Source organism: Protopterus annectens, chromosome 14.part0, assembly GCF_019279795.1.
Source record: "Protopterus annectens isolate FY-2018-M chromosome 14.part0, PAN1.0, whole genome shotgun sequence".
NCBI classification, from domain to species: domain Eukaryota; kingdom Metazoa; phylum Chordata; order Ceratodontiformes; family Protopteridae; genus Protopterus; species Protopterus annectens.
In genome coordinates, this window is record NC_056748.1 from 36,503,263 (window position 1) to 36,526,894 (window position 23,632).

Consider the following 23,632-nt stretch of genomic DNA (forward strand, 5'->3'; position numbering starts at 1 on the left):
TTGCAGGGGGTGTAGGGGTAACAGCCCACCTGCAAAAACATTACTTTACATGATACGTGATTCTACTGTATAAACTGCTGCATCTCCTAACTTTCTTTCTCTGTTAGTAACTTCTGCTTAAACTAACCTCCTAAACCATCAGCTGTACTACTATAGGCCTACTATAGCCCCCTCTCCCCTCTCCCATTCTCCGCATTATTTTTTTCCCCCCACTTCCTATCAATGTCTGCACATTTTCCTTCTTTTGAACAACCATTTTCTTTTTGTTTTTACTCTTATATATAGTAAATTTAGACCACTGCTATCAGTGCAACTCTTAATGTTCATAATTTTTTCTTTTGTTGTTTCTCTTTATAATTAATTTCGTATTTGCAATGTTCTTTTTAATAGTTTTTGTCCTGTATGTTTATCTTTGTTTATGCTTGCTGGGGCTCTTTCCCCTTGGATCTCCACTAAAAACGGGTTGCTTACTATCAACGCAATGCAAATAGTTAATAACCTTTTCTTTTTCACAATTATTTTGTATTGTGATTGTTATTTAATTTTTGTATATTGCCACTTTATCTTTACTTATGCTTGCTGGGGCTTTTCCCCTCGGGTCTCCACTGAAAATGGGTTTGATTGCAAACTCATTTGGACTAACCCAGTTAACAAATGTGAACTAAATAAATATGCAGTAGTGACGAGCAACACAGAATGCTGAAAGTGCAAATTCGAATGATTCGCTATATGCACTTCAACAGTCTGTCTTAATTAATATGCTGCACGTCGTACATCTGAATTGAAGATGTAAATGGATTTTGTTCTGTACTTTGATATTCTCATAGTAAACCATATGCTACCATATGGTGGGAGCAGAGCTACAGTAGCATGCATGGCTCACACGAAGGATATCAGAGCTAAAGCATGTTAGTATGTCTGTGTCACACACCTACATACAAAGCAATAACATATAGCTGTGTCTAACAGATGGCTACTACAAGATGGGTAGCAGAGCTCAGCACAGCAGCCAACAGAAAGACTAATGCATAGCAAAGTAGCAGCCCTGTTCATCATATAAATGGAGATGGACTAGGATAAGAAGAAAAGAGGAGAATAGAATGCAGACATAAAAACCAAAGGGTAACCTTAAGCCATAAACAGGTCATAGTGAGGTCCTAAGGAATGGCTGTGAATGGAATAGAGGAAGGCCAGGTAATAGGGGCAGACAGATTAACATAGAACAGAGACATAGACAGACAGTGGTGTTATTAAGTGAAAAGGTTGTGTGGACATTGGATAGACACAGACTTATAGAGAGAGAGAGAGTATTTGGTAATGGGGAGGGATGGCTAATTAACAAGGATCAGGGAATGACAAAAAGGGAGGAAAAACACTGGAAAGGGGACAGATTGGGCTCCTGAAAAAGTTGGCTGTCAGGCCAGTCTAGAGGGTAATAGACTCAGGCATCACTCACCTGAGTAGCTTATATTATGTTCTGGAGGCTTGATGGATGGCATTACATGTCAAATGACTCCACAAGTCACACCAGAAGGCTCTCCAGGTTATAACAGTGGGCATCCAGTTGGCAAGCACACATGAGCAGCAACCAGCCTCTGCAACTGATGCCAGGAAATAGGTAGAAATTCCTCTAGCCCACCTCCAGGAGAAGAGTTTTCACCTCTCCATAAGGCAAAAACAAAGAGCACCAATTACCCCTACAGGTCTCCTATAGGAGGAGAACATCATTCCTTCTCCTGAGAGGACAGCTTGGTGGGTACTGGCAAACTAGCGCCAAATATTGTAGCTAGGGGAAACCGAGATGAGTGCAGCCTCTTCTCCTACTCTTTCATAAATGGACATGCAGAAGGATGACACGGGGGACATATTGTCATACACACATGCACATAATACAAACTGAACTGTAGGTGCACTGTGCACTGGCACAGAACACACATACAATCTACTGCATGAAGAGGTGCTGCTACTCCTCTGCACTTGCAGAACAAAGCATATACTGTTAAGCAATACTTCTACACCACAGTTTATGGCACAAGATAATGGTAGTCCCTCCAAAAAAATGCTTGCAGTATATCTCTGTCTCACCCTCTTGTACCTCTGCCTTCGATTGTTGGAGCAAGTTAGGGTGGTGCTATCTCAGGTAATCATACTATCTAGCATGAGCGATGACAATGTCATCCCTCAAAACCTAACACAGTTCATACCAGATAACTAACTTTTTCAAGGGGCCATCAGAGTGGCCCAGGAGGCATTAATTAAAATCCTTGGCAGGAATAACAGGAAAATCCTACTCTCACTGTCATACCATGCAGAAGCCCTGATTTTATTACTTATTCAGGCATCTATAGCCACTAGGTAGGTTCACTCATGCAGCAGAACTGTAAATATGTGTGCATGTACATGTTTATGAATTATTTGCTGCACCACGATGTCACATGCAAACACAAGCTGTATGTTATAGGTTTGCCAACAGTCTCACTTTACATAGGACTGTCCTTATTTGGATGTTTGTGCCCTGCTGAAAAAATGAAAAATGACAAATATCCTGAGATTTTATGACAAAAAATACTTCCAAAGTTTTCATTAGCAGTTGCAAGAAAGAGTTATTTTGTATTTGAAACACTTTAATATTACATAAAACAACATAAGCATTCTATAACAGTGAGAAGAAAATATCATGGTCAGCTGGCTGTCAGGTGCCAGGATACACCATATCATACATGCACTCAAGTCTCTCAACTCCGTCTTAGTCCATGTTGGTGTGAATAACTTGAGACGTACCTCTCTGGACTATATGAAGAGAGACATGCCTGAGCTCTTGGATTATATGTCTCAGGCAGGTATGTCTCTTGCCTTAAGCAGCATTTTACTTTCACCTAGGATGATGACTCAATACAAACAGAAAATGATTTCAATAATTGGCTTACTTTCTGGTGTCATTCTAAGGGGATCTAGTATCTGTCACCCTGGGATGACATGATCAACAGACCTTGATGTTTTGCCAGAGATGGTCTTCATCTCTCACCCTTGGGATTTTGGCTACTGGCTAAGGCTCTTGCCACCCCCATTGTGTCAATTCACTCCAGGGGTTCCACCTGTGTCCCTCTTGGACAGGGGCAATAAGTGCTGATTGTGGAAATAAGGATAGAACTTGGCTAGGCTTGTAAGGGCCCTAGGGCCATTAGCCTAGTAACTTCCTATGATCCTCTGATTTTGTTTTGGCAAAAATTTGAAACTCAGTGTTTTTGCACTAATTGCAGATATGGTTTGTCCTAAAAATTCATTAGTTTCCATAAAAAAATTCCCACTTAGGGCGTCTAAATTGGTGGAAACTGTAGCATGTACCAACATACATGTAACATCTTTCATGCTAACTGTGAATACACATAGATTCAAAAACATCTGAACTATCTGGCTTTAGTAGTAATAAACAGTACAGTAACTGGCTGCTGTTAGCACAGTACAAAGTAACATCAGCATTATGAGCAACATTACTTACAACTGTATGGCTAAGATATACAGGAATTTGAGTAAAAGCCCTGTATACACATAGCAACATAGTGTTACAGGAAGAGTCCTGTCTGATAACGTACCTCAGCAACAACCAAACCCACCCTGCAGTTGATATCGGATACAGAGGTAGGTGTCTTATTGTGTTTGTAAGTAGGAACCCATCATACTGGTGTGGCATAGTACTGTCTGGCTGTGTTGAGGATTCAAGCTGTTAACTCAGGATACTGCCAGGATTATATGCCACAAGGTGTATGGGGTTCAAGGGTTGTATGCAGAGGCATGGGTACAGTAACTATGGGTGAATGAGAGTATGCACAGCACTAAACCAAAGCTGTTAATCAGGTGCATTAAGGGAAAGGAGGTCATGGTGAAACTTATGTGCATGCCACAGTTTAGCATATACACCAAATGACTGACATGTTTTGACCTCAGATGTACAGATACTGGCATGGCCATCCAAAGGATGCAATGTTTAGAAATGCTGACTAGCCAGGAGGTGAATGAACTGCTATTGCAGGCCCCTGGGCACAGGACATGACTCTTCTGGTCAAATGTGCTGCACACAAGTATGACTAGGACCAGTGCTGGTGTAAATGTCATGTTTGGTTATAATCGGCCCCTATAACAAGCATGATGGAGGGTTACTGATTGATGTTGTGCAAAGAAAAGAGTGCAGGACACTGTGAGAGACAATTCCATCAAAAAATTGTGGACCATCAAAATATAAGTGGGTAACATAAGTCAAAGAGTTTTAGTGTTATTCTTTGATGAGGGGATCAGCCCATCGTATGTGAGGGTAACTTGGCTGTGAGAATAGGCTTGACGCCAGCCACCCATGTGTGAATACAGGAAGCACCAGGTTAGCAATGCCCAATTACAGTAGACTATGGCACACAGCACTGTATGACTAAAGTGAGGAACTGAACAAGACCCACCTGAATATCTGCTCTTCCAGACACCTCTGGTCTGCAATTGCAACATCCTGCATTACAAGCTATGACTTCCAACATATTATTTAGCACTGTTTGCATGTGTACTAGTATGAATGCCATAGTATGATATAGAGGCATATATGTTTGGGCTAACAGTGATGATTATGCTTTCACTGGTTCTATAGTTGGAGAGTTCAGCACAACAGGATGACTTGCAGCTGATGCCAGCAGGTTATCTGTGACTGATGATGATGACAGCATGCAAGTGGCACAGTCCAATGACACACTGATACTGTTTGCAGCAATACAGGGAAGGGGTTATTAGCATCCACCATTACAGAGGCTCCTGTAGATGTACTGTCTGAGCACACTACCTCACCAGTACACAACAGACATCCTGTACCTGAGAGTTCCACATGGACTACACCTGTGTCCCCCACCCCCACACAACATCTGACATGTTTACTGTCTTTGTGGTGGGCAAACACACTACAGAGGAAATGTGCAGGGGGAGCTACAGAACTGCCATGACTCCAGGACTATCTCTGATATGACTAACATTAAATGTGCAGGTTAGTAATTCAGGCACAGACAGTTGCAATGCATATTATTGTGCAGACTCTAGTTGTGTTCTGTGACTTGCAGGAGGATGTGCTCCAAATGGAGAGTGAGTCAGAGTAAAGGAACAGAGAACAAACAGTTCTGCTATGGTTAATTGTGGTAAATGTTGCCTACATAAGTGCAACCATGAGACACAGTACAACTGACATCTGATCTGCCTCTGAAAGCTATGGAGCCTGTGGCTGTGGGTGGCTCTGGATACAAAGTGGTCTCATATAAAGGCTGCCCATATTAAACTAAATGGACTGTTGAGATGGCAACAGTATCACCTATAGGCACATGGCTTGTCAACCCCGGTCATAGCTGTCATCTAGATCATGGTTCTACCCATTTGCCACATCAGCCTGCCTAGCCTGGTTGGGGTACTGCATGCAGCATTTTATACATATTATTTATGTCATGCTTGTAGTTGCAGACCAGATACCTCCTCTTTGCCATTGCTGCAATGGATGGTGCCCTCATCTGCCTTGGCTGTCATTTTGCTGTGTATACATCATGTGACTCTCCACCATGCTCTTCTGCTGCTGCTGCTGCTGTTATGGTTTGTATGGCAAGTCCTGCCCATGTGGGAAGTCCCCTTACAGGTACTACTGGTATAGGTCAGACATGTGCCAAATGTATTAATACTGTGAAGTACCTGGGTGATACCTTTATCACATTATAAGTAATGCCCTGGGCATTACAAACCACCTGGCAGTTCAGGAAGTATAAACTTTCCAGTTTATATACTCCGGAATGAGTGGGTCCTTGACAGTAATGTGGGTGCAATCTATGGTTCATAAAACTACAAGGAAATGAACTCACAGATGAACATAGAAAGCTCAAATTCTGTTGGTTGTCTCTTCTGCTGTCATGAGACTAAATATACTCTCTACATGGTTCAGCATAATGTAAAATAAGAAGTTATGTACCTATCATAATGTTCCATGTTAGTTGTCTTCTTCTCACCTTCTTTCTTGCTAGATCTTGGATGGGTTTGGAGCCGATCCTCGGCTCCAACTCGGCCAATACTAAAGCTCGAGGGCTAATTCCACCGGCTCGAGGCTCCCCTTTATCCCACAATGCTAGGCGGTAACTACTCAGATCTCATTTGATAGCTATACCAAGCAACCCTAGTCTCCATAGAATGGAATAGGGAAACCCACCTCAAAACAACCTGCGTGAAAGGTATCGCAGACCTAAGAAAGGAGAAAAAGAGGTGGAAGAACGTGTGGGAATGACGACTTCCAGAGGAAGAACACAAACTGAATTCCTGTCGGTCTGTCCAGGCTTGGGGGAAGGAGGGTGGGACGCAAGAAAGAAGGTGAGAAGAAGACAACTAACATGGAACGTTATGGTAGGTACATAACTTCTTAATGTTAAGTTGTCCATCTCGCCTTCATTCTTGCTGGATGGGACCACGTCCCTAGCACCTTATCCCGGGTGGCCTATCGGAACAGACTCTTGAGAACAGTGGAACCAAAACTGGCATGGCTTCTGGAAACCATGTCCAATCTGTAATGTGAAATGAATGTATGAGGAGAAGCCCAGGTGGCTGCTGCACAAATGGAATCTATTGGCAGCCTATCCTGAAAAGCTACGGATGTAGCTAATGCCCTAGTTGAATGAGCTCTAGGTCTTGAGGGTAGTTTTTGATGTCTTATCTCGTAGATGAAGGTAATTGTAGAGGTGAGCCATCTAGAGAGGGATACTTTAGTAACAGGAAGGCCCAATTTCCCTTCCGCATATGACAGAAACAATTGATTAGATTTCCTGAATTGTTTAGTCCTATCTAAGTAATATCTAAGTTGGCGATGGACATCCAAAAAATGTAGCTTTTGTTCCGACCTGTTTGAATAGTTAGGGAAAAGATGGGAGATCAATAATTTGGTTTAGGTTTACTTGAGAGGAAACTTTGGGCAAAAAGGATGGATTAGTACGGAGGGATACCCTATCTTTGTGAAACACTAAGTAAGGAGGACGACTGCACAGAGCATGGAGTTCAGATACCCTTCTCGCTGAAGTTATAGCTACTAGAAAAAGTGTCTTCCAAGAAAGCAACTTCAGAGAACATGAAGCTGCCGGTTCAAAGGGGGGAGTATTAAGGATGCCAGAACCAAGTTCAAATCCCATTGAGGCGGGGTATCTTTGATTGGAGGTTTGAGAAGAAATACGCCCCTTAAAAAGGCTTTACAGAGTTTGTGAGCCTGATGCTAGACTCCGAGACACCAACATGAAAATTAGATATGGCAGCCAATTGAACTCTAATGGTAGATGCAGATGATCCTAAATGAAAGAGTTCTGCTAGAAAATCTAGAATAGACTGGATAGGTGCTGTAAAGGGATCTATGTTTTTTGACGTTGCCCAAAAGGAGAAGCGTTTCCATTTGCTACTATAAATCTTCCGGGTAAAAGATTTATGAGAGGCTATCAAGATATCTCGGATCAAGCGAGATATTGAGGGAAGCCTGGCTAAGGTTGGAATCGGAGAAACCACACTGTGAGGTTTAGAGAAAGCAGAGATTGGTGCAGCTGACCCGATTGGTGGGTTATCAGATCTGGTACTGGGTCCAGATGCCAAGGCTGCTCCAAAAGGTAACGATGAAGAAACGGAAACCATATCTGTCGAGGCCAGTAAGGGGCAATGAGGATCATTGTCACTCTCAAGGTGATGGCTTTCTGAATTAGTTGAGATATCAGTGGAAAGGGGGGAAAGGCATACAGAAGTCCCCGGGGCCAATCGTGAACTAGAGCGTCTCTGGTGGGATGGCCTGGTAATGGGAAGAGAGTGACGAAGTCGTGACACTTGCTGTTTTGGGGAGTAGCAAAAAGATCGCAGCAAGGCTGGCCCCATCTTAGGAATACTTCTTCTAGAACTGATTTCTTTAGAGACCACTCGTGGGGCATGAGAATTGCCCTGCTCAATTTGTCTGCAATAACGTTGGATTTCCCGGGAATGTGCATTGCTATCAGAAAACGCCGAGAAGAGATCGCCCATTGCCAAAGTCTGAGTGCCTCTCGACATAAAGGGTATGATCTGGTTCCGCCTTGTTTGTTGATGTACCACACTACGGACATGTTGTCCGTTTGAATTGCAATAGTCTCAGTGGGAAGAGAGTCGTGAAGGCCTTGCAACGCTAAAAGCACTGCTCTCATCTCTAAGACATTTATGTGCAAGTGACACTCGAAAGGTTGCCACGTGCCTTGGACTGTCCTGCCCTGATAATGCCCCCCCATCCGATCAGGGAGGCGTCTGTTGTCAACGTGGCGACTGGGGGGGAAAGAGTGAAGGGTCTTCCTCGGAGAAGTTGAGGTGATGTGATCCACCAAGACAGTTGATTCTTGCATGATTGAGTTATCAAAATGGTATGGGACATCGGGAGCTGTTGAAAGGACCATTGAGTAAACAGCATCCATTGGAGGATCCTCATGTGAAAGCAAGCCAAGGGGAGAAGGGGAATAGCTGCTGCTATGAGTCCTAACACCTTCAAAACTAATCTGGCTTTGACTTTGTTGCATTGTAAGAGAAGGGAAACTTGTTTTTGAATATCTGACACTCTCTGCTCTGTGAGTCTGGCTGAAAGATTGAGTGTGTTTAAGGTGGCGCCTATAAAGGTAATAGATTGACAAGGCGACAAGGCAGATTTTTCGAAATTTATCAAAATGCCTAGAGCTTGGCAAGATTGGATGGTGAAGTCCCTGGATAGAAGAAGCTGATGTCTGGTGGTGGCGGTAAGGAGCCAGTCATCTAAATATGGAAACACCTGGAATCCTTGACGTCTCAAGTGAGCCGCAACCACTGCCATGCATTTGGTAAACACACGGGGGGCTGTAGTGAGACCAAAGGGCAGGGCCCTGAACTGGTAGTGACTGGCTCCCAGCCTGAAGCGGAGATATCTCCTGGAGCGTCTGTTCATCCTGATGTGGTAGTACGCGTCCTGAAGATCTATCAAGCACATCCAATTGTCCTGACCCAAGAAGGGTAGAATGGACTGTAGCGTGACCATCCGGAATTTTGTTTTCCTGATATACTTGTTTAAGTAGCTGAGATCCAGTATGGGTCTCCAGTCCCCTGTTTTTTTTGGTACCAAAAAGAATTTGGAGTAGATTCCGGATCCTTGCTAGTCTGCTGGGACTGATTGGATAGCTCTTTTTGATAGCAGCTTTGAAATTTCTAATGCTGCTTGTTCCCTTAGACCGGGTGGAATGTCTGGAAGGGATCTTTTGGGTTGGGATGGGATGTGAATAAAGGGAATTTTGTAACCCTCGGATATGATCGACTGTACCCATTTGTCTTGAGTAAGGGAAAGCCAGGCTTTTGGGTACAGGGATAACCTTCCCCCGACTGCCTCCGAAGGTGGACAGCCGGGCAGCCCCTCAGGGATGCTGACAGGGTTTATCAGAGAACATTTCTCTGCTACCCTGGTTTTGCGGACCTCCTCTGCCTCTAGGGCAGCGTCTATTATTATTCCCCCCTCTGCCTCTAGAGGGGAATCGACCTTGTGCGTCAGATGAGACTCCCTGGGATTGTTTGCGGAACCACATCTTTCCTCCCCTCTGACCTTTGGGATAGGGTCTAGAAGGGGTAGAAAAATGGACTCCTACGGCAGAGAGAGTCTTACCTTCTACCTCGCACCTGGTCAATGTATCCTTCACCTGTGGACCAAACAAGGATGATCCATCAAAGGGAGAATTGGTGAAGGACGCCTTGAAAGGGTCCGCAAAGTTGCATAGCTGCATCCAGGCATGACGTCGTAAGGCAACACCTGTGCCTGCGGCTCTACTCGCCTCATCTGCAGCATATGAGACCAGCCGTATGGAGGAGTTAACGATGGAATTCAGGGTTGCCAACTGGGAGTTCATTGTGTATTTGAACCCCTCAGCTGTAGGATCCTTTATCAGTTCACCCATATCCTTGAGTAAATCTCTCTGGAGACGAGTGAAGTGGCATAAGTAGTTCAGTGAACGCATTGAAAAGGTTGCTTGCCGTACCTGTCCATGGTCCTAGATTCCTTATTAGGAGGATGGACAGGAACCGAAGGATCGGCTAACTCCTTCTTAGTGGCCGCAGCCACCACCATGGCATCAACAGGGACACCTTTGGATAAAAAATCTTTATCTCTAGGGGCAGTAATAAATTTATATGGTCTCCTCGGGGTGGGTTCCACTGAATCAGGAGCCGTCCAAGCCTTCCTTGCCACCACTTCCATAAGGGGGTCAAAGGGAGGGGACACCCAGGAGGTAGAAGGGCGAGAGCCAAACGCCTCAAGATACACTGACTCATCCTCCGAAGGGTTAAGTGCTGGCCAGTTCCCCCTCTGTTTGAGGATCTCATGGATGTCAGCAAAGGAGACATCCTCAGAGGTGGATCGAGGGGAACCTTCAGATTCCTCTAGGTCAGTGTCAGAGGTGATAGACTCAGGGGAGTCAATGTGCTTCCTCTTGCACTGCCTCTTCCTAGGGGGATTTCCTACCGGGTCAGGAGAGGCCTCGGAAGAGGAGGAAATTCCCAACGGGGAAACTTGAGGAGTTGGCTCTCTGCGGTCTAAGGCAAGGGGGTGAGTAGAAATCACCGCAGGCACTGTAGATGTAGGGGCTGAAGGAGCCGACTGTGGGGCAGACCCTGGTTCTAGCACGCTCCGCATGACCTCGAAGGCACCCCTGTCAGGCAAGGCCAGAGGCCCCCGCTCCAAAGAGACAAGGACCTCTCCCGGCACCGACAGGGATGGCTCCGAAGTTGATGTCAGAGCCGAACTCACCAGCGCCGAAGCCCCGAGAGGGAGAGCGGGGTCGGACAAGGGTCCGATGCCACTCGCCCCCTTGGAGCAGACGAGGGAAGCTCGGCGCCGAGTTCCCTCTAAGGAGGAGATCACAGCAGACGACGGAGCTGAAAGGGAAGGTATCGGATCTGACGCACTGACAGTCATGGCTCCGACAAGCCCTGGCTCCGAACTCAAAGGAGTCGGAGGAGGAATGTATTGGGGAACGGAAATAGCCACTGACTCCTGAGTCGGGCTATGCAGCATTTGGGCCAGTGCCTCGGACTTGAGAAGTCTACACACTACCCTTTGCAAATCGTGGTCAGATAACCTGGAAGACCGTGAGGAATGAGTTTTATGGCTCCGTTCAGAAAGAAGAGGGGATCCTGGCGCCGAATGCACAGAGCCAATAGAGGGGGATCTAGATCTCTTCCTAGACTGTGGCTCTGATAAGAGTATCGGAGCCGATGGAGTTTTATCAGCCTCGGCTCCAGCCTGAGCCGAGGTAACAGTATGAGGCTTGGAAACATCGGCTCCGGCTGGAGCCGATGTCGAAGCCGACTTAACCTTTCCAGCAGTCGACTCAGAAACTGGAGCCGACTGTTTGGAAGTTTTAGAAGGCCTCCCCGACACAGACTGAGTTCAGGCTTTAACAAGCCCCGCAAGATTAATTTATTCTTGCGTTCCTGCAGGACTCTAGGGCTAAAACCATGACAAACAGCACAAGAGTCCTGCAGGTGCAAAGGTCCCAGGCAATACACACAAGAAGTGTGACCGTCTGTCAGAGACATTTTCTGACAGCACGAGTCACACTTCTTGAAGCCTGAGACCTTTGATTCCTTGGACATGATAAAGGGTCCAAGAAAAACACACACACACACACACACACACACACACACACACACACACACACACACACACACACACACACACACACACACACAGGCCTTAATTAAAAATAAAATACCAGTCGCACAGGGGGACTAGAAGGGGCCTAAGGCCTAAAGCTAAAGAGGTAAAAAAAAAAAGAAGGAATTAAGGGCAACAAAGTTGTCAAACTAGATAAAGGGGTATTTAAAACTAAGGTTTAGTGAAAAAGGAGTACTAGGGGTCTAAGATAGAAGATTTTAGAATTAAATCTTTGACTAGCCTGCCTGAGCCGGTAGAAAAGCACCTCGTCAGCTATAGCGGTAAACGAGATCTGAGTAGTTACCGCCTAGCATTGTGGGATATAGGGGAGCCTCGAGCCGGTGGAATTAGCTCTCGAGCTTTAGTATTGGCCGAGTCGGAGCCGAGGATAGGCTCTGAACCCATCCAAGATCTAGCAAGAATGAAGGCAAGATGGACAACTTAACATTAACTGGTTTAGGATTTGTGAGGCTGACACCTGCACTATCTCTAATATGTCCTCAGTAGGTCACTGGAATAGCCGTGCAGCTAATATGGTTAATGCTACCCATATATTTGTGTCCACGGTAATGGACATCCCAAACATACTCCGTGGCTCTACTTGTAGATGACATGGATCAAATAGTTCCTTTAAAGTACACCTGTCCACTCACAGATGGCGCACAGCCTGTTGGCCTAGTAAGTGCTGGCAAGGAAGGTGCTGTCTGTATCTCTCTCATTAATGTGGATGGTGTTTATGTGAAAAACTACAAGCACTGGCTTTGATGGCAGTTCTGAAAAAATTCTTGTGTGTGCTACCACTGGTGCTTCTATTCCTATTATGGTTCAAATCATGTATGTCACAAATCTTTGGCATTCAAAACTGGAATGTGCTATGTTTTTATATGTTTTTGAATCAGAGCACTAGGAAGCCTAATAGTATTACATTTGTGGGTATCACTGAAGCTACAGTTTAAAAGTTTAAAGGGAAGAAGATCTGAAACATTTTAGGACTTCATGAGCACCATAAACTGTAGCAAGCAGTTTGCTATGCTTTAAACATTTAAATTGAAAGAAGCTTTTTTTAAGAGCTAAAAGGCTTTAGTGATATAAACTGTAGCAACTGCTTGTATAAGTGTTTAAAGGAAAAAAATGCTTTTTTTCCATAGGATAATAGGAGATTACTAGGCTATCAACCCAGAGATCATTTTAAGCCTAACTATTTCAGCCCAATGTAATACCATAGAGGTACTAGTCAGTACACAAGACTGCATTTAGTAATGACTGCCCATGTCCAGGAAGATTGTGGGCATTATCTCTGGTAAGAATTTAAGTGCCCCATCCACTCATCCAGGTTTTTCTTGAGCAGTGTCATAGAGGTGCTCTGTTTCATATGAATTGGTAGCCTGTTCTAAAGACGTGGCAGTCACTGGGAGATAAATCTATCCCTCCAACAAGTCCTACTAAAGTCGCAATCCATATTTAAGTCCCTGGAATGGGTAGCCCTAGACCAGTTTGATTTATGGATATGCAGTAAGTTCATTAGGTTTGGTTCTTGGGTTGCTCTGTAGGCCAGGCATAAGTCTCCTCTAAGAAGTCTACATGTTACGGAGTATAGTGACAGGGATTTTAGTCTGTCCGTGTAAAGCACATGCTGGAGGCCCTTGATCTTCTTTGTTAGAAACCTCTGAGGTCTGTCTAATTGCTGTAGATGCTTGGTATGGTACATACCAAATGGGGCGTTATACTCAATTATAGTCCGTATTAGTGTCGAGTATGGGGGGTTATAACATCTTTTGCTCTTGAGGCGATGCCTTTACTAATCAAGTGGGCTGCATAGAAAGGTTTCCTTATAACAGTAGGCACATGGCAGTCAAAGTTAAGGTTGTGGTAAACCTATGAGCCCCTTACCACTTCATGGGTACTTAGGGTATCGTTACTGATTTGATAGTGTGAAGGGACATTGTTTGTGCTGAAAGGAATGATGATGCATTTCTTTGCATTCAGTTTGAGACTGTGACTAATGCATCAGTCGCTGGTGTGTGTTAGACCATCCTGGAGTATACTGACATAATTTGGGGATTCAATGATTGCACCTAGTTTGTAGTGCATATGTGGATACTTTAGTTTTGACTCGAACTTCTGAGAAGTATATAGCAAACCGTAAGAGCCCAGAACTGACCCCTGTGGCACCCCACTGGTAACAGGTCTGCTGGTTAATGTGGAGTCACCTTCTTTGATAGTGTGTGTCTGGTTTGTGAGCCAGATGGCAACCCATCTTACAATGGAGGAGTTTACATTCAGTTTGCTAATTTTATCGGTAATGCCTGAATGTGGGATTGAAAGCCTTTGTCAGGTCGAGGTATGATGTGTGCACAGACTTGCCCTCATCAATGGCCTTGGTCACACTTTCAAAGAAATCCACCACATTTAACAGGCAGGATCTGCCCTTTATGAAGCCGAATTAGGTAGGGTCTGGGGTTTGACGGTCACCTATGTCTTTAGTTATGAGGTCCATAATGATACGTTCAATGTCCTTACAGATGTGGCTGGTCAGACTTATGGGTCTGTAATTCCCCAGGTCTGTTGCTAGGTCACCTTTGTGGAGGAGAATAACTGTAGCTGTTCTCCATTCTGCAAGAACAAACCCTGTGGTTAGGCTATGATTGAAAAGGGTACTTAGTGGTGATGCAAGGTCATGTTTTAGCCTGTATAAAAGACAGCCTGGGATGTCATCTGGTCTCACAGAGGCCATGTTCTTTGCCTTGGACAGGGCTTTAAGGACCTGCTCTTCAGATATGTAAGGTGGGGGGGTTGTTGTAAGTTAGGAAGGGATAAGGGAGTGAAATTTTTGCCAAACCTATTTGCTAGCAGGTTCGCTATCTCTGTGGGGTCAATGTGTGTAATACCTTTGGCCACCAATTTCACCCATGGTTGGATCCTAACCTTTAGGTTATGTAAATAGCTGTAAAAGGCCTTATGATTACCCTTGGCAGTACTTGCTAGGTTTCTCTCAAAGTAGCTCTTGGATGATTTGACAAGTTGTCTTATTTGCCTGTTAAGGCTGAGAAGGGTGCTTTTCCATTGTTGGGTCCTTGTCTTTGTTTTCTTGAATAGCAACTTTTTACATCTACTATAGAGTTTTTTGATGCTGAAAATCCACCATGGCAGGTTGATTTTACTTGGGGCTCTGGCTTTGATTCTATCTGGTGTAGCTGAGTTTATACAATTATGCAAATAATTGTACAGGGGTTTAGTGTAAGCTGCGGTGTAGTTAACACTTTCAGCTTGAAGTGGGGCTTGGAATGCATTTATACCTTCACCTAGGAGGGTATAATTTGCCTTGGTGAAGTTTTTTTAGTCTGATTTTGCCCTGTGTGAGTTCTGGTGTTAGTGTCACTTTGAAGGTGACTGATTTGTGGTCAGTTTTAACTAATATGGTCCAGCAGTTGCAGCAGTGTGCCTGTTTGACATGTTAGTGAGGACCAGATCTAGAATGTTTGTTCCTCTTCTCGGAGTATGGACAATTTGCTCCAGGGCATTTGAATTCACAAAGTCAAGGAACTTTTGTGCTAGCAAGTTTGGGCTAGAGTAGGTTTCCCAGCTGATGGTGGGATAATTGAAATCTGCTCCATAAACTCCACTAAACAACAAAAAAGGCGGCAGGGAGATCAGGCTGAAAAATTGTGCCACATGCTTTGCCACAACAATATTCCGTGGGTACACACAATATCATGATTGACGCTTCCTGGCGTTTTTTATCCAAATGGACTTCATCAGATAAAATGCCTAACTACTTTAAAAGTAGTTACCGTGAGCGCGGCGCAGAACGCTGATGTGTGGCGTCGTTCGTGGTCGCGGATTTGTTTATAAAATTGGAGTACTTTTTCAGCCTGCATTGGTCCTCGCTTTCGTTTTTGGTTTGTATAATTGAAATCTACCAACACACAAGCCAGCACTCCGCACTCTATGGTGAATAAATAATTTATAAATAGCACAATTCCTTACTAAGTGAACATAAATTTATTCTGCCATAACAATATACCAGTTTTGGCTTAATTAGCCTTCATCACTGCTTCAAGCACTTCAAGCTGGCTCATATGTTGGTGTATATTGGTCTTTTTGCCGTACACCTAGCCTTATTTGCATGAATTGTTGGAAGTTTATGGGATAATTGAAGTCCCCCAGAGGACTTTTTTTCTTTTGATCCTTAACTTAGAGTTGGAGGTGCCAGATTGGGGAATGGCACCAGACAACTGAATAGCTAGCTGCATCTCTTGTTTACAGGGATTTAAAGCATTTAGTAGGTTAAATAATTTCCTATAAGAATATGGATGATGATGTAAGAACATTTCGTCACTGTCATCATAAGTTTTGCTTAAAAGAAAATGGAGGCCTTATGATATACAATACACCATTTTTATAAGTGTTGAGTTGTTCTGCCACTAAAAAGATTAAGCATTAAATAAACTATAAAGGAACATCAACAGACTTATTTATACACATTTTTTAAATATTTTTATAAATAAGGACCAAATATGGGATGCATAAATCCCTTTATGTAGCATAAGTGGGTTTACATTTTGTGTAAGGAGCAAAAAGGCTGTTCAGGATGCTGGTAACATGTATAGTGCAGACGACACCTGCATACCCCAAAATCTTGACAAACAAGTGATGTAGCTTGCTCCTATAATGCTTTGCAATTAGGATTTTTCTTTGGGGATGGGAGGCACTGGGACAGGACAGGATGGGACCTTGTAGTGGTAGGCTGTCCCTTTTCCCTATTCTATCCACTATTCCATTTGAGCTGTACTGCTAGAGTAGCATTTACACTAAGTGACACCTCTGTCTTATCATGGTGATAATCTAAACAGCAACACAAAGGCTGCAGAAGTAGCCTTCTTCATTGATGACTCCTTTTTTTTCAAGCCAATATACTAAACTCCACTTATGGTCACATAGTGGCAGCTTGACCACTGGAACATGTGATCTCTGACTCCTCACAACCTCCCAGAGTATATGGCTACTGTGTTCACCTCTCATGATCCTACCCCATATTATAGTATTGCAGTCGCCTCTCACAGTGTCCTCCTACCCGTGCAAGTGATGACTGTGCCATGCCCACCTCCTAACCTATGTGAGCATGGTGATTTCCAAAGCACAAGTGTGGCCAGTCCATGCACTGTACTGCCCTGCAAAGCGAAGGTGTGAAACCACATGCATTAATTTATTCTGTGTTGCTTGTGTAATGGCTCATAATTGTTGACCAGATGTTGCCTCTTTGTCAGTGCTGTAGAGTATTTCACCCACTTCTGCTTCAGATATGGTACTGATGCTGCTGCATGTTCTTTCCCTGACTCTCTCCCTTGCTCTTCTGCCGCTGTTATGACTTCTATGAAAGGTCCTGCCATGGTTGTTCACTTCTTGATCCATTTGTTTGCACAGTGGGATTTTGTGAAGATGCAAAAGACAACACGTATCTCACTGTGTATCCACGGACTGTATTGCAGTGCTCTTCCTGATGTGTGTTGACATCAGAAGTAGCTCTTCAGTAGTCCCAATGCATGCCCCACTATATTTCACTTTATTGCTTGGGTTGTGTTATAGGCCATTTTCTGCATTGTCTGGGGTTGTCAACCTGGGCTATAGGGCCTATCCAACATCATCTGCAACACCATAAGAACAAGTAACATAATGAGTTGTCTGCCCCCAACTTGCACAATACCACTGTGTGTATAGATATATCTATCTAGTATGTGTATTCATCTAAGAATCAGGTGACCCTGTGGGAAATCCCCTTGCAGAAACTGTTGGTGTAAGTTAGATGTGAACCAAAATGAGTGAATCATGTGAATTAGCCTGGTGTCACACGGACACATTATAAATAACAGCCTGAGTATTACAGCTCACATGGTAGTTAAGGGAGTGGAAGTGCACCATGTTGAAATGTTGGCACTCATAATGTTGAGTGCTGACAAACCAAAAAAAACACCAAAATGCAGGAGAAGCATAAATATTGAACGTCATTCATTTTCTTTAATTTTTTTTTTTTTTGCATAGGTTAAGCATGTCAGAACCCCAGAACCTATATATACTAACTCCAAGATCACCATACCTCAATGAAAAGGGAATATTCCAAGAACTGGCCATTTATTAATTAGTATAGTAAGTCCATTTTTTTGGCCATTCAATTTCCATATTGTAGGACTTGCTAAAGCAAGTCCTGAATTTTTAAATGGTTACCAAGTGGAAACACTGCCTGTTGATTTACTGCAGGTTTTCTGAACCAGATGGAGCCTTGATAGCAAGATGTGTGCAGTCTATGGTTTCCAAGACCTCAAGGAAATGGGCTATGACATAAAAAGCCTGCAAAGTGCTGATTATGTCTTCCCATAGTCCTGGCAAACTGAATATGCTCCTCTGCATGTTGTAGCATAATGTCAAAGAATTGGTTTAGGATTCACTAGGCTGGCTCCACAATATCCATAATGTATCCCTTGTAGGTTCTTGGAAGATCTCTGTAGCTAAGACGGTTAAGACTGAACATGCTTCTGTATCCACAGGAATATGTATGCCATATGTCCCCCTTGATTCTATACACAGTTCAACCAGATTCCCTACAGTATCCTTGTCCACTCAGAAATGGCCCACAATCTCTTGGTCTATGAGTTGGTGGTATATCAGGTGCTGCCTGCATCTCCTCCAGTGACATGGATGGCAACAATGAACAGCATTGTAAGCACTGGCTGTGACAGCAGTGTCTGGCACATGCTGCTTTGTTTCAGGTGCTGCTCTTTCTGGCATGGCTTCCACTATACACCAGAAATCTCAAGGTACAAAATGGGAATGCACCACCATGAAGTGATGCCATGTAATGCATTTTAGAATCAGTCTGCTATTTTAAGCTCCTTCGTTTACATAAACTGTATGGCTCACTTACATGGGTTTCTTCATTTGTGCGTCATTATAAACTCATTAGCATACTCTACATACAATGCTATTTTGACCACTGCTTAATTGTTCTCTGGGTCTTAAAACTGCCCATGATTTGTGCATGTCCATTACCCGTGCTAATATGTGCATGTGAATATACTAATGTCTGTGAATTCCAGATAATATCTCAAAGATTAATAGTCTGAGTCAGGGACAGTGGTATTTATCTGGACGTGGAGAAAAGGTATGTATAAAATGGCAGGGGATGATATTTTAAGGTTAAAAGGCTGAGATGCAACTGGACACCAGAAGAAGAATACAGGATGACAGAAACAGGAAAACTAGACACTAAGAGAATAAAATATTAATAAGAAGCAACAAGGAAGAGAGAGAGTATCAATAAAGGAGAAAGTAATTCAAGTAAGAAGAGAGGGGGCAGGAGGGAGAAATAAGGAAAATACAAGAGAAGGAAAGAGTGAAAGCAAATATGTAGGAAGGGTATGAGGCAAAGAGTAAAACAAGTGAACAGAAACATACAAGACAGTGGAACAGAGTGGATGAGAAAGGAGGAGGATGTGACAGAAAGCAAAATGTAAAAGTAAATAGTCCTAAACTTTGTAAGCTAAAGATGGGATACGGGTCAGAAAATAATGACTAGATCGAGATGAATATATATTGGGAAAGTTTACATAAGAAGAGGAGTGTGACAAAAAAGGTGAGTAAAAAAAGAGTATTTAACAAGAAAGGAACTACTAAAGGATGAAATAAAGATGTTATTAATATTTCTTCCATATACTACACTGGTCACGAGAACTAAGAGTTTCATTCTGTCAGAAGTATTTGCACTAGTTTTACATATAATACATTGGTTGGTCAAGAGATGCAAGTTTTCATTTATAATGAAATGTTAAACTATATTTTTATTCTTTTGACAAATTCGTAGTGGGAGGAATGAAGAAATGTTTATATACTAGTTGCATACTTTTGTTGGACTAAGAACATCAAAACAAGTATGTGATTAATACTACTTAACATGGATTGTACTGTCCTTCTAGAGTATGTCTCTTAAAGCGTTGTTTTCACTTAGAGGTGCAGTCTTTATGACAAGCAACAGGAACACACAATGTCCCAGCTTAACAGATTTCTAAGTATGTTATCAGACTATACGCTGAAACTGTTGTTCACCATTACAGACATTAAATGCTTTGTCAATCTGTATAATAATAAAACAGTCATTTCACAGTGTTCCTGCCATACTACTGTTTGGAACAATCTTTTTACGCATTTCTTTACAAATATGTATTCAATGTTCATATTATGGGAATTAAATCTAACCCAGTAAGTCTGTTACCACATAACTATATTTTAATTATACTTCCATATGTGTATTTATTTTTGCTTTAATGATTTCCATATTTAAAAAATGTTTTTGCCAGGTGTATCAGTGTATTATACTCATGCCTTTAAGGGATGTACCTTGTAGGTTGCTGCATTAAAAGAGGTAAACCTTTTGAATAATTTTACAATTTTATTTAGTATAGGCTGTTCTTTTAGTAAATATCTAAGCTTATAGTAGTCATTCTTATACAAAAGAACAGCAGCAAACACATCAGCAAACATAGGAGATATCACATATAATCATGTTATAAAATTTATGTTTAAAACAATAAATCAATACTTTAGTCACTCTAGAAATATGTAGATAAATTTCACACATACATCATACATTCCTTTTGGTCGGGATACATTCCAAACTGTGTATTCATGAACTCTTGTAAACACAGAATTACTCTTTGTAGCTATGCTTTTTATCAGTGATTAAGGAAATGTTTAACGGTTTCACTCCTGTCTTTTGTCCATTTCCAAAATGGACATATATCTCTGTACAAAATATCAAAACTATGAGATGCTGGTAGTGTTGGGTGATCTCCTCATGAATGACACATAAAATAGCAATCAGCTCTATCCTGGACTGGATAGCAGAAGATTGTGTCCGAATGACACTCCAGTATATCTGCTGATTGACTCCCAGGTGCCCCCCAAACCAGAGAACAACTGTGACAAGTGATGGTGACAGGTACTCCTTGCAAGGCTGTGCTATGGTGGATATACCCATATCAGGTGCAGTTCACTCATCTGCGGCTACTATCAAAGGAGGAAGATCACCAGTGTTTGCATCTATGGAGACCATTCAGATTAAATAACTACTGGTTGTTTTAGGGTAAGGCCACACCTGCACCCTCTGCTATTGCTGGATGCTGAATATGGTTAAAGATAGCTTCACTGTGTAATTTGACTGTAATTCTGGTATTTCATCACTGGCCTTTGCATGTGTGCCAAGATCAGTCTGTTGTTCTGCCCTGGCCTCTAGATGTGTCTTTACAATAATGGTCTGCTCTTTGAATACACAACCATGTGATGCACAAGAGTGAACACAAGTACCTGTACTACAACTGGGGCCATGTGGTATGCCCTCAAAGGGTGCCCATACAAGAAGTACCATATGATCTCAACATACCTTCACTGCTATCCTGATCTACTGAGTGCCTTATGTTTCTATGACAAAACATAAACAGTGTAACTTACAATCTATGTGTGCAGTGCTGCTATACAAAAATCAGCCATGGGAGTGGTCAAGGAGGTGAGCAGTTAACAACACTGTTTGGCTCTGCTTCATTTTTTAACATCTCTGACAGGATTTTTACTGAAAAAGTCAAATAGAACATTTTAAAATTTGATGATGGCTTTATAGATAAACAACTGCTGAAAGAATTTCTATAAAAAAAGAACAAGTTTGAATCTGTTTTAATTGCTTTTTCCTATCAAGAAAGCTAGAAAGATCTGTCTCAGAATGAGCCCCTTTACTTAAACAAGAATCATCACAAATCTGAAGTATAGAAAAGGCAGTGTCTGATTTTGATGGAAGAATGTTTGACAATGAGAATAATAGTGAATTTCTTCTGAAACAAAACAACTTATTCTGGGAAAAATAGAAAACTTAGAGAACAGATCCAGAAGAAACAATATCAGGATTTATAGAATTCCTGAAAAAGAAGAGGGGGACAGTTCCTTATTACCTGGCTGCCTAAGACTTTGAACCTGCCTGAAGCTTTTTCCTTTGGTATTGAAAGGGCACACAGATCACTTTCCAACACATCTTAAAAAAAAAAACACCTTAACCAAGGTCAGTGATCATATGATTTTTCTGAAGTCAAGATAAGGATTTAGTTTTAAAAGCAGCATGGATTAATTATCCAGTTAAATAAAATTAAAGAAAGCAATATTAGATTTTACAATGACTATTCAACATTAGTTATATCAAAAAGAAAAGCATGTGTGCCACTTGTAAAAGCTTAAAGAAAAACAATATTAAAGCACAAATTTTGTTTTCAGCAAAAATAAGGATTCGTCTTACAGAAGGAAATAATATTTTTAACACCTTGGAAGATGCAGTGGAGTTTATACAGAAAAATAAAATCCTAGAAAAAACAGACAACATGGACTGGAATCTATCAACATCTCTGAAGAGAAATGTAACAAGGGATGGATGGTTAGTAAATGACAAAAACAGTAAAAAACTGGAGGACAAATGAAAATTAACACATTTCATGGTTATGAATGTTTAGTAATTAAAAGAAGTGTTTGAATAATAAGAAACAGGGCTAACTACTACTTTTTACACGGTAAATCATTTATTTTTTCTTCCCCTACTTCAAATTGTTATTAGTTCCCTTTTTTATGTGATAAAGCTCAATTTTTCTAGCTATATATGAAATTTAATCCATTTATTTTCATTTAAAGTTTAAGTGGTTAAACCATTCATATCATTAAAAGTTTAACATTAATATGATGAAGCTTATGTTAAGTGGCACATTTTTGATATCTTAACATGGTTTAGTAATGTACTATTAAATATAACCTTAGAAACACAAAATGACACTAAAGGGGCGTGTTAAGTTACATACTAATTTACAAAACATGTGGCTGCTTACATATACAAAAGGGAATATGGGAATGATATTAAATATTCAGAGCTTCTTAGACCTTCTCACAAGTTAAAGTATGTTCTCACATAATTGTCATTTTTTTTTGAAGGAAAGTTTAAATGTTATGTCTCCTAAAGAATGACAGTATGCTTCATCTAAAACAATTCATATTAAAACTTGGGAATAGAAATACATATGTGATGTTAATAATTAATGTTATATAAAGTTTAAGGGGTCATCACATTTATATCACTAAAGGTAACTCATTAATGAGATGAAGCTTGCGTAGTTTAATATGCTTTTTGGGAACCTAAAATGGTTCAACATTGTGCTACTGATGTAATACTTGACATGCAAAAGGACTTAGGAAAGACATGCTATGTTATATGCTAAAATACAAAAATATGGTAGTTTGGATTTACAAGAATGAAATATCACCTATCTAAAACTTGTAACACCGAGACGAAAAGGCTAACAACACCAGCACACCAACATCCCAGAACACCGACTTAGCTCTCCAGGTAAGTAACCGCTTGGCCATCCTAAACATAAACGTAAACCGAAGAAAACCAAACCCACCCATGTGGGGGGCTGTGCCCCCCACCCCCCCTAACTAAATATACCAACTCCATGATCACACTACAGCGGGGGTAAGGGGCAAAGTTCAACAGGATGGCCAAGTGGTTACTTACCTGGAGCGGAAAGTCGGTGCTCTGGGACGTCAGTGTTGTGCAGTCGTCCAACTTTTCGTCTTGGCATTTTAAAAGTCCTGTAAGTAAACATTCGGGTTTCTGAAGGGGACCCAGCAGTTTATATATAAAGCTATTATTGGAATGATATCAAATAATTAGCGTAACACTGACATTCTTACAAGCTAAACCTTAATCACACATACCTGATATTCTTTTAATACAAGTTTAAATGCTATATCTCCCTTAAAGAATGACAGTATGCTTTATCTGAAACAACACATATAAATCTTGAAACTATAACTGCATATCTGATACTAAAGGCTCTGTTC

At 41.9% G+C, this 23,632-nt stretch overlaps 1 protein-coding gene across 3 annotated transcripts in view; it reads right to left on the reverse strand.

Annotated features, from left to right (window-relative positions):
- The window catches only part of LOC122788852 (protein FAM227B-like), a 717,156-nt gene that overhangs the window by 457,671 nt on the left and 235,853 nt on the right, over window positions 1-23,632 (reverse strand). The gene's annotated exons all lie outside the window — the stretch shown is intronic.